Source organism: Plecotus auritus (assembly GCF_963455305.1).
Source record: "Plecotus auritus genome assembly, chromosome: 8".
Taxonomy (NCBI): domain Eukaryota; kingdom Metazoa; phylum Chordata; class Mammalia; order Chiroptera; family Vespertilionidae; genus Plecotus; species Plecotus auritus.
The window spans coordinates 29,210,837-29,226,398 of record NC_137782.1 but is presented as its reverse complement, the minus strand read 5'-3'; the positions used below and the strand labels follow the sequence as shown (position 1 = coordinate 29,226,398).

The window sequence follows — 15,562 nt, the reverse complement described above, 5'->3', positions numbered from 1 at the left end:
TGAATAGACTTTCTTCACCCCATTGTAAGTTTTTGCCTCCCATGTCAAATATTAATTGACCCTAAAGGCATGCGTTTATTTCTGGGCTCTTAGCTCTGTTCCATTGATCTATATATCTGTTTTTATTCCAGTACTATTCTATTTTGATTACTATGGCTTTGTAATATAGTATGATATCAAGTCTTTCTCAAGATTGCTATGGCTATTCAGGGTCTTTTGTAGTTCCAAATAAATTTTGGAATACTTGTTCTAGTTCTGTGAAATATGCCATTGGTATCTTGATAGAAATTGCATTGAATCTATAGATTGCTTTGAGTAGTATGGACATTTTTTTAAATATTTTTTTATTGTTGATAGTATTACAGATATCTCCCATTCTCCCCTCCCCCTTACATCTCTCTCCTAGCCTCTTACCCCCCAGCCAGGTGAGTAGTAAGGACATTTTAATGATGTTAATTCTTCCTCTCCCTGAACACAGTACAGTATATGCTTCCACTTCTATGTATCTTCTTCAGTTTCTGTCTTCAGAGTCTTATAATATTCTGAGCACAGGTAGGAATTTAGCTTTTTATTGTGTATTCTTGAGTAAGTTACTTAATCTTTTAGGACTTCAGTCTCCTTATGAGTAAGAGGCGATTCACAAAACCTCTTTCAGGGGTCACCGTGAAAATAGTAATTAGAAATAATGTACGCAAAGTACTTTATGCAGGGCATACAGTAGGCATTCAATAAATGATCTCTAATTCAGTAATATTTCAACCTCAGAATTAAGGAACTAATACTGCACTCAGAGGCAGGAAAACTTATCTGGTCAAGGGGCAGGAGCAGGCGGCCACAGGGTGACAGTTAACACAGGAAGCCTACAAGGAGAAGTTAGAGGGATGGTAGGTCCACTGGCTTCACGGCCTCAGGTTTCCTGTCTCCATTGGGAAAATGGCGAGGCCTCCACACCAGGCGGATATGGTCTGCAGGCCGTTTGCAGAGATACTCCCTTGCCAACAGCCATGTGCACTGTTTCAGCGCACAGTGACCTCTCTGCAGCACCTTTCAGAGATATCAGCCAATGTTTCTGAGGCTCAGTCCTCATCCTTTAGTATTTAATATTAAGTGCCTACTGCATATGTTTAATTTTCTTTTTTTTTTCTAGTTTTTAATGGTGTTAAAAAACACATAACATAAAATTTACCATCTTAATTTTTGTAAGTGTGCAGTTCAGTGGCATTAAGCACTTTCACATTATTGTGTAACCATGTCTTTCATATTACAAAAGGATGAAACTCTACCCATTAAACAATACCTCTTCATTCTGCCCTCCCCCCAGCCCCTGGCAACCACTTCTCTACTTTCTGTCTTTGAATTTAACTGCTCTAGAGATTTCATGTAAGTTTGATGGTGTTTTATTTTACTTAGCATAATATCCTCAAGGTTCATCCATATTGTAGCATGTCATGATTTTCTTCCTTTTAGAGGCTGCTGAATATTTTATTGTATGGGTAGACCACATTTTGTTTATCTAGTCATCTGTCAGTGAACACTTGGGTTGCTTCTACCTTTTGGCTATTGTAAATATTTAAAAGTTATATCTATATCCTTGAATTACCATGTTTATTTTTAAAAATGGAAGACCTTTAACATACTGTTAAGAATTTAAACAAAGAAAATTTTAACAAGAAAAAAAAACAAATTTGAACACAAGGAAAATCAAAGGCTGCCCAAGAAAGGAAATGTAACCATAGTACACTGGTTGTACAGGTAATATTTACATAGTACTAAACATATGAGCAATATTTATTGAGTTTTCAATGTTTAGAGTCCACATATAGAATCAGTAAGGAAGACAATTATGGTTACAGAACAAAACATAAATATTACCAAGTTTGGTGGTGTAAAATTAAAATTACAGTTAACAGAAGTACAGAGATGGAGGTGAAGAAAAGAGTAGGTGCCAAAATAGCCTATTTTACAAAATTGGAACTCAGATACTATCTAGAGTTGATAGAACAAGAAATAAAATAATAAAATCTGAGGTTACAAAGACTAAAAACAGTGAAAAAACTGTAGGTAAGAGCAGGGTATAAATGAATTAAATCCTTCATATCTATATATGTGAAAGGCTAATATGCTAAGTGTCCATCCAACCGGTAGCTATGATGCACACTAACCACCAGAGGGCAGATGCTCAGCGTAGGAGCTGCTGAGCTGCAGTGACTCGGCAGTAGTGGTTCTTGGGTGATGCACCCCAAAACCAGAGAGGAGAGAGCCTGATTCCTCTCGAGGCTGTGCAATTCCATCTTTGGCCGCTGTGGGTTATGTTGTTGCTGGGGCGCTGTCAGTCCCAAATCTGGTTTACTGCACACTTGCATCCGCAGTCCACACCCTGTATGATAGCAACTTTACAGAGTGCCCTCTCGCACTCCGGGACCCCTCGGGATGTCGGAGAGCCAGTTTCAGCCCGATCCCCCCAGGCCAGGCCAAGGGACCCCACCTGCTGGAGGAAACCCGTAGACGCCCTTTGAGCCACAGCGCCACCCCAGGTGCGGCCGTCCAGGGGAGGGACTGCGGGAGGTTGGCTCCAGGGCATGTCTGGCCCATCTCGCCCAGTCCTGCCCCACCGGCCACCTTCTAATTAATTTTCTTTCAATGTGCACGAGTCCGTGCACCAGGTCACTAGTATCCATATAAGTATTCATATATGCAGAAACAGCAGGATAAGCATATTATTTAGAGCCATCGGAGTAACTGCCAGAAAAACAAACAGTTAAAGAGTGATCTCTCTGAGAAGCAACCTTAGGGTCAAGAAGGGATGATGCAGTTAGCTTTTTTAAAACACTTCAGTACTATTTTTTAAATTGATTTGAGAGAAAAATATTGATTTGTTATTCCACTTATTTATGCATTCATTGGTTGATTCTTATATGTGCCCTGACCAGCTTTGTCACTGACCACTAAGAGCCATGTGACCCTGACAGAGCATTTCAATTTTCTGACTCTCACTTTCCATTGTGAAAGTGAGGACCAAAAATAAAAAAAATAAATAAAAAAGTAACTCCTACAATTGTCACAAAGACTAGATGTGATCCTGCAATGGACTTTCCAAATCTTAGGAATTGGCATGCCACCTACATGGTTTGGGCCTTATCTTCAAGCCAGTTCTCTTACTTACCTAATAATTCCCCCTAATTGTTTTTGCTTTGCAAATATGGCCATGACCTGAAGAAATGCTGCCTACAAAATTGGGTTTATTTTACATATTATTTTCCTACTCAAAATAATGAGAAAATGACTGAAATTAAAAGTGGTTCATGTGTGTACCACTGTGTGATAACTCATGCAGAGTGACCATTGCCTCCTCCTGCATCAGCACTGTCACCAACACCCCTCCATTACTCTACCCTCACAGTCTTTGATTTAACATCCATGGCTTTGTTAGTAGGGAAATGAAAGAAGCCCCATATCTCTTTGATGATAGGTATTTAAAACCATTCAGTAACTTGTTGCAGACATTCACCTTGCCTGAGTCATGGTCAGGATTGTACAACTCCTACCTTTGGGTATGGAAGGGAGAACCAGATATGTCAGAAGCAGGATGCCTGCAGAGAAGGCTGTGTTTGTTTGCCCTAACTTGCCCTCAAAAGTAGCCTATTCTCTACCACCTGCAGCAGGCCAAGCCAGTGGAGCTTTCTGGTGGGGGGTGTCCACATTGCCTCATGGGCATGGCAGCAACAGGCTCCTCAGAACGTGAGCCAGAGCTTGGATTATAGCCACATTTTAGGTGGAATGCAGCTGGATAATCAGTTCTGACTGCATAGTCTTTTCATTAATTAGGGTTCAGTTACGTGACCTTGACTGGGAATAGAGCCTGTGATCCTTCAGTGAGTGGGCCAACACTCTAACCACTGATCAACACTAGCCATTTTAATCAGAAGGGGATTAGATGCTTACAAAATCATTGGAAGGCCTAGAGCTGTGGTCGGCAAACTCATTAGTCAACAGAGCCAAATATCAACAGTACAACGATTGAAATTTCTTTTGAGAGCCAAATTTTTTAAACTTAAACTACTTCTACGCCACTTCTTCAAAATAGACTCGCCCAGGCTGTGGTATTTTGTGGAAGAGCCACACTCAAGGGGCCAAAGAGCCGCATGTGGCTCGCGAGCCGCAGTTTGCCGACCACGGGCCTAGAGGAATGGTTCTGAGTGGGCTGCCAAGAATGCACCCAGAACATGCAGCAGAACTGGGAAGCTGCAGGAAGGGGGGGATCAGGAAGCTGCCACCAGAACTGTGATCCAGATATAAGGAAACCTCTGACACTGCTGCAACTGCCTCTTAATCTCTCTTAGCTTTCACAGAACTGAATTGTTGTTACAACCTAATGTCTCCCTGGCTATGCTAGTCAGCAGTTATAACTAGAGAACAAAAAGATGGCCCCTACCTCATCCCTAGTTGCATCAATGAATTTTATCTCATGAGCTAACTCTTGTCCAGAATTCTATCTTCAAGGAAGGCAAAGAAATGTAGTTTTCAGCTTTCTAGCCTCTGCAGCATATGAAGGCATACTAGGAGATTGAAATGGATGATGAGACCAGTTAACCATAACCACCAAAGTTGGACCTATGAAGCATGTTCCTCTCTAAGACCTGGGCCCAGCTGATCTCTCAAGCCTCATCTCCAGCCACTCATCCAACCCATCCACCCTGTATTCAGTAAATTACTGAGGTACTTCCAACACTCAATGTCTTTGCTCAAGATGTTCCCTTTGTCTGGGAGGGTCTTTCTTGCTTTTTCTAACAGGTGAATTTGGATTGCCTCTTTTTAAAAAACTGATATTTAGAGAGAGAGGAAGAGAGAGAGAGAAAGAGTAACATCAATTTGTTGTTTCATGTATTTATGCATTCGTTGGTGGTTTCTTGTTTGGGCTCCTACTGGGGATTGAACTTGCAACCTTGACATATCAGAACAATGCTGTAACCAACTGATCCAGGGCTATGGATTGCCTCTTTTTAGAAGCCTTCTCTTACCCCCTGGGGAAAGTCTTGTTCTAGGCTTGTATAGCTTTTTGTGTATATGATTTATTTACATGTTTGTCTCACACATTAGACAAAGAGGGCAAAGAGTAGGTTTCATCTATCTTTGTTTACATAACTGTTGGAGCACTGTCCCATACACCAAAAAGGTTATGGGCTAAATTCCTGGTCAGGACACATGCCTGAGTTGCAGGTTTAATTCTCAGTTGAGGCATGTACCGGAGGTAACCAATCAATGTTTCTCTCTCACATTGATGTTTCTCTCTCTCTCTCTCTCTCTCTCTCTCTCTCTACCTATCTACCTCTATCTCTGTCTCTTTCTCCCTTCCTCTCTCTAAAAATCAATAAACATATCCTCAAGTGAGGATTAAAAAAAAGAAGTTTGAAACGGTACAGTTCAAAGGTTTAAGTTTACTAACCTAATTAATGCATTTAACATAAAAAATGATGATGCAGTATTATTGGGATATTTTCAAAATTAATGCAGTCCTGACTGGTTTGGCTCAGTGGATAGCGCGTCAGCCTACGGACTGAAGGGTCCCGGCTTCAATTCTGGTCAAGGGCACATGGTCTGCATTGCAGGCTTGATCCCCAGTGGGGGACATGCAGGAGGCAGCCAATCTATGATTCTCTCTCATCGTTGATGTTTCTATCTCTCTTTCCCTCTCCCTTCCTCTCTGAAATCAATACAGATATATTATAAATAAATAAACGCAGAAAAATTAAATATATAAAGTTATAAAACATGAAAGGTATTCATGAAAAACAGTATGGGAAACTGTAGAAGAGAATGCTAATTTTGCTGCAAATCAGTTATCTATTTTTCATATTATCATGATCTTCAATTTGTAGCTGGATATATGGTCAACCAGACCATATATATACTACATTTCTTAGATTCCCTTGCAGCTATGTGTGGTCATACAATTAAGTTTGGCTTATAGGATGTGGGACCAAGTAACATGCACAACTTAGGTCCTCCAAAAGGAAAGAGGCATTTTTCTTCTAATAGGCAGTAAGCCATGTTGGGTCATGCAGACTAGGGCATACCTAGACACAGTTGAGCAACGATATATTTGGAGACTGCCTTCCTGATACTGCAAAGATGAGCTCAGTAATATATGAAAAGAAGCTTCTATTGGTACTCCCCTTCAATATGACAAAGTAGGTAAATGTCCTCACTTCCTGCCACCACCACACCAAAATCACAACTAAACTACAGAACAACTCATTGAGAACTGCCTGAAGATGAGCTGAACAGAAATCCTGTAACTAAGGATATATAGAAGCCACATCGAGACTGGTAGGAGGGGTAGAGACACAGAATTGGCAGGGCCCACGCTCAAGGTATAGCAGTTAAGAAATTGGAGGGATACATAGATACGGAGATCAGACTGATGGTTGCTAGAGGGGAAAAGGGTTGAGGGACTGGGGGGAAAAGTTGAAGAGATTAAGAAAAAAAATCAAGAGCCACAGTTCTTTATTGTGTATCATGGCCCACCTGCTGGCACTGCTGGTCCCAGTGGGCAGGGTGGGCGCCTGGTCCAGCTTTGTGCCACCTGGTCCTGTTCCTGACTCTGCTGTGGCGGGGACTAAAAACTGGGCTGCTGTCTGTGGCCCTTAATGTTAGCAATACAGAGGAGAAAAAGCAAAGCAAGTCACAGTAGCTGAAAAAGATCTTTCAAGAATATGGAGCCTTTTGAATGTCACCCCACATTGTAATCTCATTAGTCTTCCTAGAAATGTTTTACATGGTTGTTTCAAGTTTTATGGACATATCTGCTATCTTGCTTAAGCTCAGATTTAAAGTCATTGGTACAGTAAAAAGTGGCTGCGGGCACAAGCACCTCTATAGTAGACTATACCATTCACAAGCTGTTTGCACATGTAAGAATCAGCATTATCTCAGTTTCTGTGCCTTGATTGTCAGTTATTTTCAGAAAGTGGGATTTAAAAACCACACACGTGATTTTATTGATTTTAGAGAGAGGAAGGGGGAGAGAAAGAGAAGTATCAATGATAAGAGAGAATCATTGATCTGCTGCCTCCTGCATACACCCTACTGGGGATCGAGCCCACACCCCCGGCATGTGCCCTGATCTAGAATCGAACCGTGACTTTCAGGTTCATAGGTCGATGCTTAACCACTGAGCAATACTGGCTGGGCAGAAGGTGGGATTTTTTAAACTCCAGCTTCAAAGCCTTGATGAACTCTTCAGTTGTGGTCCTGAAAACCTATCTCTTTTAAACTATACATTTTGGATTGGTTTGGGGATTGTAGGGTTATTTATTTATTTATTTATTTATTTATTTATTTTTAGTGGGGGAGCAGAGGACAGAGGCTAATTGATACGTTCCTATGGATAAGTTTTACTTTTCCTAGCAAAATTCAGGTATTTGAATAATTATATATATATATTTTTTTGCTTTAAATTTTGTTAGTGCCATTCATCATAGGATTTTTATACTTTTTTTAATATATATATTTTATTGATTTTTTACAGAAAGGAAGGGAGAGAGAAAGAGAGTTAGAAACATTAATGAGAGAGAAACATCAATCAGCTGCCTCCTGCACACCACCTACTGGGGATATGCTTGCAACCAAGGTACATGCCCTTGACCAGAATCGAGCCTGGGACCCTTGAGTCTGCAGGCTGACGCTCTATCCACTGAGCCAAACTGGCTAGGGCGGATTTTTATACTTTAAAATGTCAACAGAGCATCACAAATGAGTTGTCATCTCAAACAAAACTATTAGTTTACACACCCAGCTGGTGTGGCTCAGTAATTGAGCGTTGACCTATGAATTAGGTCACAGTTCCATTCCTGGTCAGGGCACATGCCTGGGTTGCAGGTAGGGGGTGTGCAGGAGGCAGCTGATCAATGATTCTCATCATTGATGTTTCTATCTCTCTCTCCCTCTCCCTTCCTCTCTCTGAAATCAGTAAAAACAGTGGTATTTTTTTAAACCTACTAGCTTACAAAATGTTCCTCTGGAAGATCTTTGGTTAGGGTCTTTCTGCAAAAGGCCCGGGGGATTAATTCTTTGCTCAAAGGGCAACATTTTATTTAGCTAATTTTAAAATTCTCTTTCCTCCAATATTTGTTGTCAGGCAGACTGTGGTTCAATATGCAATACTAGAGGCGTGGTGCACGAAATTCATGCATGGCGGGGGGGCGGTCCCCTCAGCCCAGCCTGCACCCTCTCCAATCTGGAACCCCTCGGGGGATATCCGACTGCTGGTTTAGGCCTTAACCCCTAACCGCCTCTGCCTGCTGGTCTGATCACCCCTAACTGCCCCCCCTGCCAGCCTGGTCACCCCTAACTGCTCTCCCTGATGGCCTGGTCGCCCCTAACTGCCCCCCACCACTGGCCTGGTTGCCCCACACTGCCCCCCCCTGCCGGCCTGGTCTCCTCCACTGCCCCCCCACCAGCCTAGCCGCCCCTAATTGCCCCCGCACCGGCCTGGTCACCCCTCACTGCCCCCCCGCCAGCTTAGCCACCCCCAACTTCCCCCCCACCTGCCTGGTCACCCCCAACTGCCCCCCGCCCCGCTGGCCTGGTTGCCCCTCACTGCCCCCCTCTGCCAGCCTGGTCGCCCCTCACTGCCCCCCCCTGCCGGCCTGGTCGCCCTTAACTTCCCCCCCACCAGCCTGGTTGCCCTCAACTGCTCCCCCTGCCAGCCTGGTCGTCCCCAACTGCCCTCTTCTGCTGGCCTGGTTGCCCCTCACTGCTCCCCTCTGCCAGCCTGGTCACCCCTCTCTGCCCCCCCTGCCGGCCTGGTTGTCCCATGCAACCTGCTATTTGGTCATTTGGTCGCCCCTCACTGCCCCCCCTGCTGGCCTGATTGCTCCACGCAGCAAGCTGTTCAGATGTTGTGTGAGGGCATCCTGACCAATTTGCATATTACCCTTTTATTAGTTAGATTCTACAAAGTAGCTGCCAGTGCTACAAATAATGAAGCAGATAATATGTAATCAGGGTCTAAATTAGAATCAACACCTTCACATCCATTATACTTACTTAGGATGGGGGAGGGCAGGGGTGAAAACTAAGATTTTCTGGTGTGTTTCATTGGTCCCCAAACCCCTTCTAATCTGTACATGATGGGGCCCAACTCAGATGGTTTTTCTCAAATTTCGTGAAAGCAGGTCAGGGTCATTTGTCTCTGTTTAGGTAACATATGGAAACTTGTTCAATAGTAATGACATCAATTGGCTCCTGACACTCATTGTCCTCAGAGGAATGTGGATACTGCACATATGGAAAGCTGAGACAATATTTACTTACCCCCTATATCTAAAACTTCTGACATTCCAGAACTCCTTTCACAGTGTTTACATTGGCTACTTACATTTTTCAATTGAGTTAAAATTACATGTGGTAAGAAAAAAGATTTAAAATCACTCTCTTAAAAGGAAAATAAGTAGCACTTGCTATAAATGGAATGAGAGACAACTGTGAAATCATACAAGGTGGAGAGGGAAGGAATTCCTTCTTGTAAGACTTGGCATCATTTCATGTTGCCCTCTAGGCTATACTCAGGTTGAGTACTTGCTCCACACTCTGAGAACCCCAATTCAACCAATTTTGCCCTGCTGCCCTGGTCAAGGAAGTTAATTGAGTTTATCTTTCAGGATCCCAGTTTTGTGTGTGTGTGTGTGTGTGTGTGTGTGTGTGTGTGTGTGTGTGTGTGTGTTTTAGTTTTTTAGTTTGTTTTCTTATCCTCGCCTGAGGATATGTTTATTGGCTTTAGAGAGAGAGAAAGGGAGAGAGAAACATCAATTGTCTCCCATATGCGCCCCAAGGATTGAACCCACAACCTAGGTATATGCCCTGACCAGGAATTGAACCTGTAACCTTTTGGTGTACAGGACAATGCTGCAACCAACTTAGCCACCCAGCCATGACTTTGTTTTTTTTTTTATTACATTAGGGACAAGCAGAAAACTAAAGGAACTATCAACTGACCATCCTAGTTTTATGATCTGGCTGTTAACAGTTCCGTAGTCAACTCTTAGTAACCCACATCAATCACTTAAATTTTATAAAAATTATTGTGGGACAAACTCTCCACTTGTAAAATCTCTAAAGTAAATCTGTATATATTTCTTCTTTTAAAGTAATTAGCCCATTGCCAAAAGGTTTTACCAATTTATTTTTATTTTCTTTTTGATAATCCTCACCTGAGGATACTTTTTCCATTAATTTTTTTAGAGCGAATGGAAGGGAGGGGGAGAGACAGAGAAAGAGGAACATCAATGTGAGAGAGACACATTCAATTGGTTGCCTTCAATCAGTCATCTTACACACACACACGCACACACACACACACACACACAAGCGCATGCACACACACACACCCAGGGATCAGGCCTGCCACAGCAATCAAGAAAGAAGAATAGCCATAGCTGGTTTGGCTCAGTGGATAGAATGTCAGCCTGCGGGCTGAAAGGTCCCGGGTTCAGTTCTGGCCAAGGGCACACACCCGGGTTGCAGGCTCCATCTCCAGTAGGGGGTGTGCAGAAGGCAGCCGATCAATGATTCTCTCTCATCATTGATATTTCTATCTCTCTCCCTCTCCCTTCCTCTCTAGAATCAATAAAAATATTTTTTAAAAGAGAAAGAAAGAACAGCCCTAGCCAGTTTGGCTCAGTGGATAGAGCATTGGCTTGTGGACTGAAGGGTCCCATGTCTGATTCCAGTAAAGGGCACGTGCCCAGGTTGCGGGCTCAATCCCCAGTGTGGGGCATACAGGAGGCAGCCGATTTATGATTCTCTTCCATCATAGGTATTTCTATCTCTCTCTCCCTCTCCCTTTCTCTCTGAAATCAATTTTTAAAAAATCCATCGTAATCAAAACAGCCTGGTACTGGCACAGGAACAGGCATATATGCCAATGGAACAGAACAGAGACCCCAGAAATCAACCCAAGCTATTACACTCAATTAATATTTGACAAAGGAGGCAAGAACATACAATGGGGTCAAGACAGTCTCTTCAATAAATGGTGTTGGGAAAATTGGATAGTTACATGCAAAAAAATGAAACTAGACCACCAACTTACATCATACACAAGAATAAACTCAAAATGGATAAAAGTCTTAAATGTAAGTCATGAAGCTATAAAGATCCTAGAAAAAACCATAGGCAGCAAAGTCTCAGACATCTCTCATAGCAATGTGTTTACAGATACATCTCCTAAGGCAAAGAAAACTTTTTTTAATATAAATTTTTATTGATTTCAGAGAGGAAGGGAGAGGAGACAGAGATAGAAACATCAATGATAAGAGAAAATCATTGATTGGCTGCCTCCTGCACCGCCCCCCCCCCCCCCCCCCAACCAGGGATCGAGCCCGAAACCTGGGCATATGCCCCTGACTGGAACCGAACCTGGGATCTTTTAGTCTGCAGGCCAATACTCTATCCAATGAGCCAAACTGGCTAGGGCGGGGCAAAGGAAACTTTTAAGGAGAAAATAAACAAATGGAACTACATCAAAATAAAAACTTCTGCCAGCAAAAGAAACCTTCAGTAAAATAAAAAGGAAGCCCACTGTATGGGAGAACATATTTGGCAATGATACATCTGAAAAAGGGTTAATATCCAAAATATATAAGAAACTCATACAACTTAACAAAAGAAAGACAAGCAATCCATTAAAAAATGGGCAAAGGACTAAATAGACACTTCTCCAAAGAGGACATACAGATGGCCAAGAGACATGAAAAAATGCTCAAAGTCATTGATCATCAGAGAGATGCAAATTAAAATGACAATGAGGTACCACCTCATACCTGTCAGAATGACTACCATCAACAAATGACAAGTGCTGGTGAGGTTGTGGAGAAAAGGGAACCCTAGTACACTGCTGGTGGGAATGCAGACTGGTGCAGCCATTATGGAAAACAATATGGAGTTTCCTCAAAATATTAAATTTGGAACTGCCATTTGACCCAGTGACCCCACTTCTAGGAATATATCCTAAGAAATTTGAAATACCAATCAGAAAGACTATGCACCCCTATGTTCATAGCAGCACAATTTACAATAGCTAAGATCTGGAAACAGGCCAAGTGACTATCAGTAAATGAGTGGATAAAAAAGCTGTGGTACATTTATACTATGGAATACTATGCAGCAGTAAAAAAGAAGGATCTCTTACCCTCTGAGACCATGTGGAGGGATCTGGAGAGTATCATGCTAAATGAAATAAGCCAGACAGAGAAAGACAAGTATCACATGACCTCATTCATATGAGGAATCTAACAAAATAAACTGATGAATGGAGTGGATCCAGAGACAAGGAAGCATGGAACAGAGTGTGGAATCTCAGAGGGCAGGTGGGGGAGGGTGGGTGGGTGGGAGGTAATTAACCAAAGACCTTGTATGCATATATGCATGGCCTATGGACACAGACAATAGGGTGGTGAAGGCCTGGGGTGGGGGTGGGCTGGAGGGGGTCAATGGGGGGAAAAGGGGACATATGTAATACTTTTAAGAATTTTTTTTTGAGGGACAACCAAGATGGCGGCATAGGTAAACACCTGAACTTGCTGCCACGCACAACCATATCAAAACTACAACTAAAAGACAAAATGAATATCATCTAGAACCACAGGAAGGCTGACTGAGTGGAAATTCTACAACTAGAAGGAAAGAGAAAAGTGCATTGAGTCTGGTAGGAGGTGTGGAGGTGTGGAAGTGAAGTGCGGAGCGCGCATGCAAGGGGCTGGCAACTGGGTATGCTGTTGTCTTTTTCAATTGGGAGGGAGATACAAGCTCCTGACTGCTCTGAACTCCAGTTCTGGGTGAGACTCTGGGAACCCAGACTCATATGGAGAGAAACTGGATTGTCTGGCATTGGGCCGGAACGAGAGGGCAGCTTTCTCTCAGAGGTGCTCACAGTGATCATTGTTCCTGCAAAGTGCTGCAGGACACAGAGACCCGGGTCCTCTTCGGGGCAGGGCTGATGGTCAGCCATTGCTGTTTGCTCCACCCTGGTGATTCCCTGAGATCCCGCCCCACCCAATTTACAACCCCACCCAAGCTGTGGGCAGAGGTTTTTGCATATAAATGGCCTGGCCTTTTGCAATCTAAAACCTAACAAACTGCAGCTGGGTAAGAGAGCCCCAGAGCTTCCAAAAAGAAGACCCAAGGCTCCATAGCAGCTTGCATTGCTTCACAGCTGGGCCTCACCTGGGCACCTCCAAACCCCAAACAAACAGGAGGAATTTGCAGATCTCTCTGTAGCTCCTGCGGGGTGGCCTCAGGCAGTGGCTGACTTTGCACCTCCTTGGAGATCCAAGAGCCAGTGTATCCAGTGGTCAGAGTAGGACTATCCAGATTACAACTCTTCACATCCATAAGAGACACACTCAGGGGGCAGATTCAGTGAGTGCCAAAGCCCCACTGAAGCAAGTCCTGTCCCATAAGGTTGTCTCCAGCACAGAAGTTCTCCCATTGTAGACACTACTGGTCCTCACAGCCATTTGGCCTGGAGGTCAATTCCTCCCAGTGATACCAACATCAATCAAGGCTTAACTACAACAAGACTGTGCAAACAGCCCACAAAGGGGTGCACCAAGAGTGTCCACCTCAGGTAATTAGGGAGGCTGAGCCACTGGGCCCTATAGGACACCTAGCACACAAAGCCACTCTATCAACTCAGGGAAGCAACCAAAATGCGGAGACAAAGAAACGGGTCACAAATGAAAGAAATGGAGGAAAGTAAACAACTGGATATAGAGTTCAAAATCACAGTTATAAGGTTTTTCAAGAATTTTCTGGCCGAAACCAGTTTGGCTCAGTGGATAGAGCGTCAGCCTGCAGACTGAAAGGTCCCAGGTTCAATGCCGGTCAAGGGCATGTACCTTGGTTGTGGGCATGTCCCCAATAGGGGGTGTGCAGGAGGCAGCTGATCGATGTTTCTCTCTCGTTGATGTTTCTAACTCTCTATCCTCCCTTCCTCTCTGTAAAAAATCAATAAAAATATATTTTTTAAAAAAAGAATTTTCTGGAAAAGGCCGATAAATTTAGCGAGACCCTTGAGGATATGAAAAAAGACCAACTAGAAATTAAACATACACTGACTGAAATAAAAAATATTATACAGAGACCTAACAGCAGACTAGAGGACAGCAAGAATCAAGTCAAAGATTTGAAATACAAAGAAGCAAAAAACACTCAACCGGAAAAGCAAACAGAAAAAAGAATCCAAAAATTCGAAGATAGTGTAAGGAGCCTCTGGGACAACCTCAAGCATACCAACATCCGAATTATGGGGGTGCCAGAAGAAGAGAGAGAGCAAGATACTGAAAACCTATTTGAAGAAATAATGACCGAAAACTTCCCCCACCTGGTGAAAGAAATAGACTTACAAGTCCAGGAAGCACACAGAACCCCAAACAAAAGGAATCCAAAGAGGACCACACCAAGACACTTCATAATTAAAATGCCAAGAGCAAAAGACAAAAGAGAATATTAAAAGCAGCAAGAGAAAAACAGTTAGTTACCTACAAGGGAGCACCCATACGATTGTCAGCTGATTTCTCAACAGAAACTATGCAGGCAAGATGGGAGTGGCAAGAAATACTCAAAGTGATGAATAGCAAGAACCTACAACCAAGATTACTCTACCCAGCAAAGCTATCATTTAGAATTGAAGGGCAGATAACGAGCTTCACAGATAAGAAAAAGCTAAAGGAATTCATCACTGCCAAACCAGTATTATATGAAATGCTGAAAGGTATTCTTTAAGAAGAGGAAGAAGAAAAAGGTAAAGATAAAAATATGAACAACAGCCCTAACTGGTTTGGCTCAGTGGATAGAGCATCAGCCTAGGGATTGAAGGGTCCCAGGTTTGGTTCCCATCAAGGGCATGTACCTTGGTTGTGGGCACATCCCCAGTGGGGGGTGTGCAGGAGGCAGCTGATCAATGTTTCTCTCTCATCGATGTTTCTAACTCTCTATCCCTCTCCCTTCCTCTCTGTTAAAAGTCAATAAAATATATTTTAAAAAAATATGAACAACAAATACATGTCTATCAATAAGTGAATCTAAAAATCAGTGAATAAAAAATCTGATGAACAGAATAAACTGGTGAATATAATAGAATCAGGGGCATAGAAAGGGAGTGGACTGACAATTCTTGGGGGGAAAGGGGTGTAGGGGGTGCGGGAAGAGACTGAACAAAAATCATACACCTATGGATGAGGACAGTGTGGGGAGGTAAGGGCAGAGGGTGGGTGGCAACCAGGTGGAGGGGAGCTATGGGTGGAAAAAAGAGGAAAAATTGTAATAATCTGAACAATAAAGATTTATTAAATTAAAAAAAATATGAAGATAGTGCAAGGAGTTTCTGGGACAACTTCATCCATACCAACATCCAAATTATAGGGGTGCCAGAAGAAGAGAGAGAGCAAGATATTGAAAACCTATTTGAAGAAATAATGACAGAAAACTTCATCTACCTGGTGAAAAAAATAGACCTACAAGTCCAGGAAGTGCAGAGAACCCCAAACAAAAGGAATCCAAA

At 42.9% G+C, this 15,562-nt stretch overlaps 1 protein-coding gene across 1 annotated transcript in view; it reads left to right on the top strand.

The window, feature by feature from the left end:
• RAB7A (RAB7A, member RAS oncogene family) overlaps positions 1-15,562 on the top strand; it is a 73,996-nt gene that overhangs the window by 3,595 nt on the left and 54,839 nt on the right. The gene's annotated exons all lie outside the window — the stretch shown is intronic.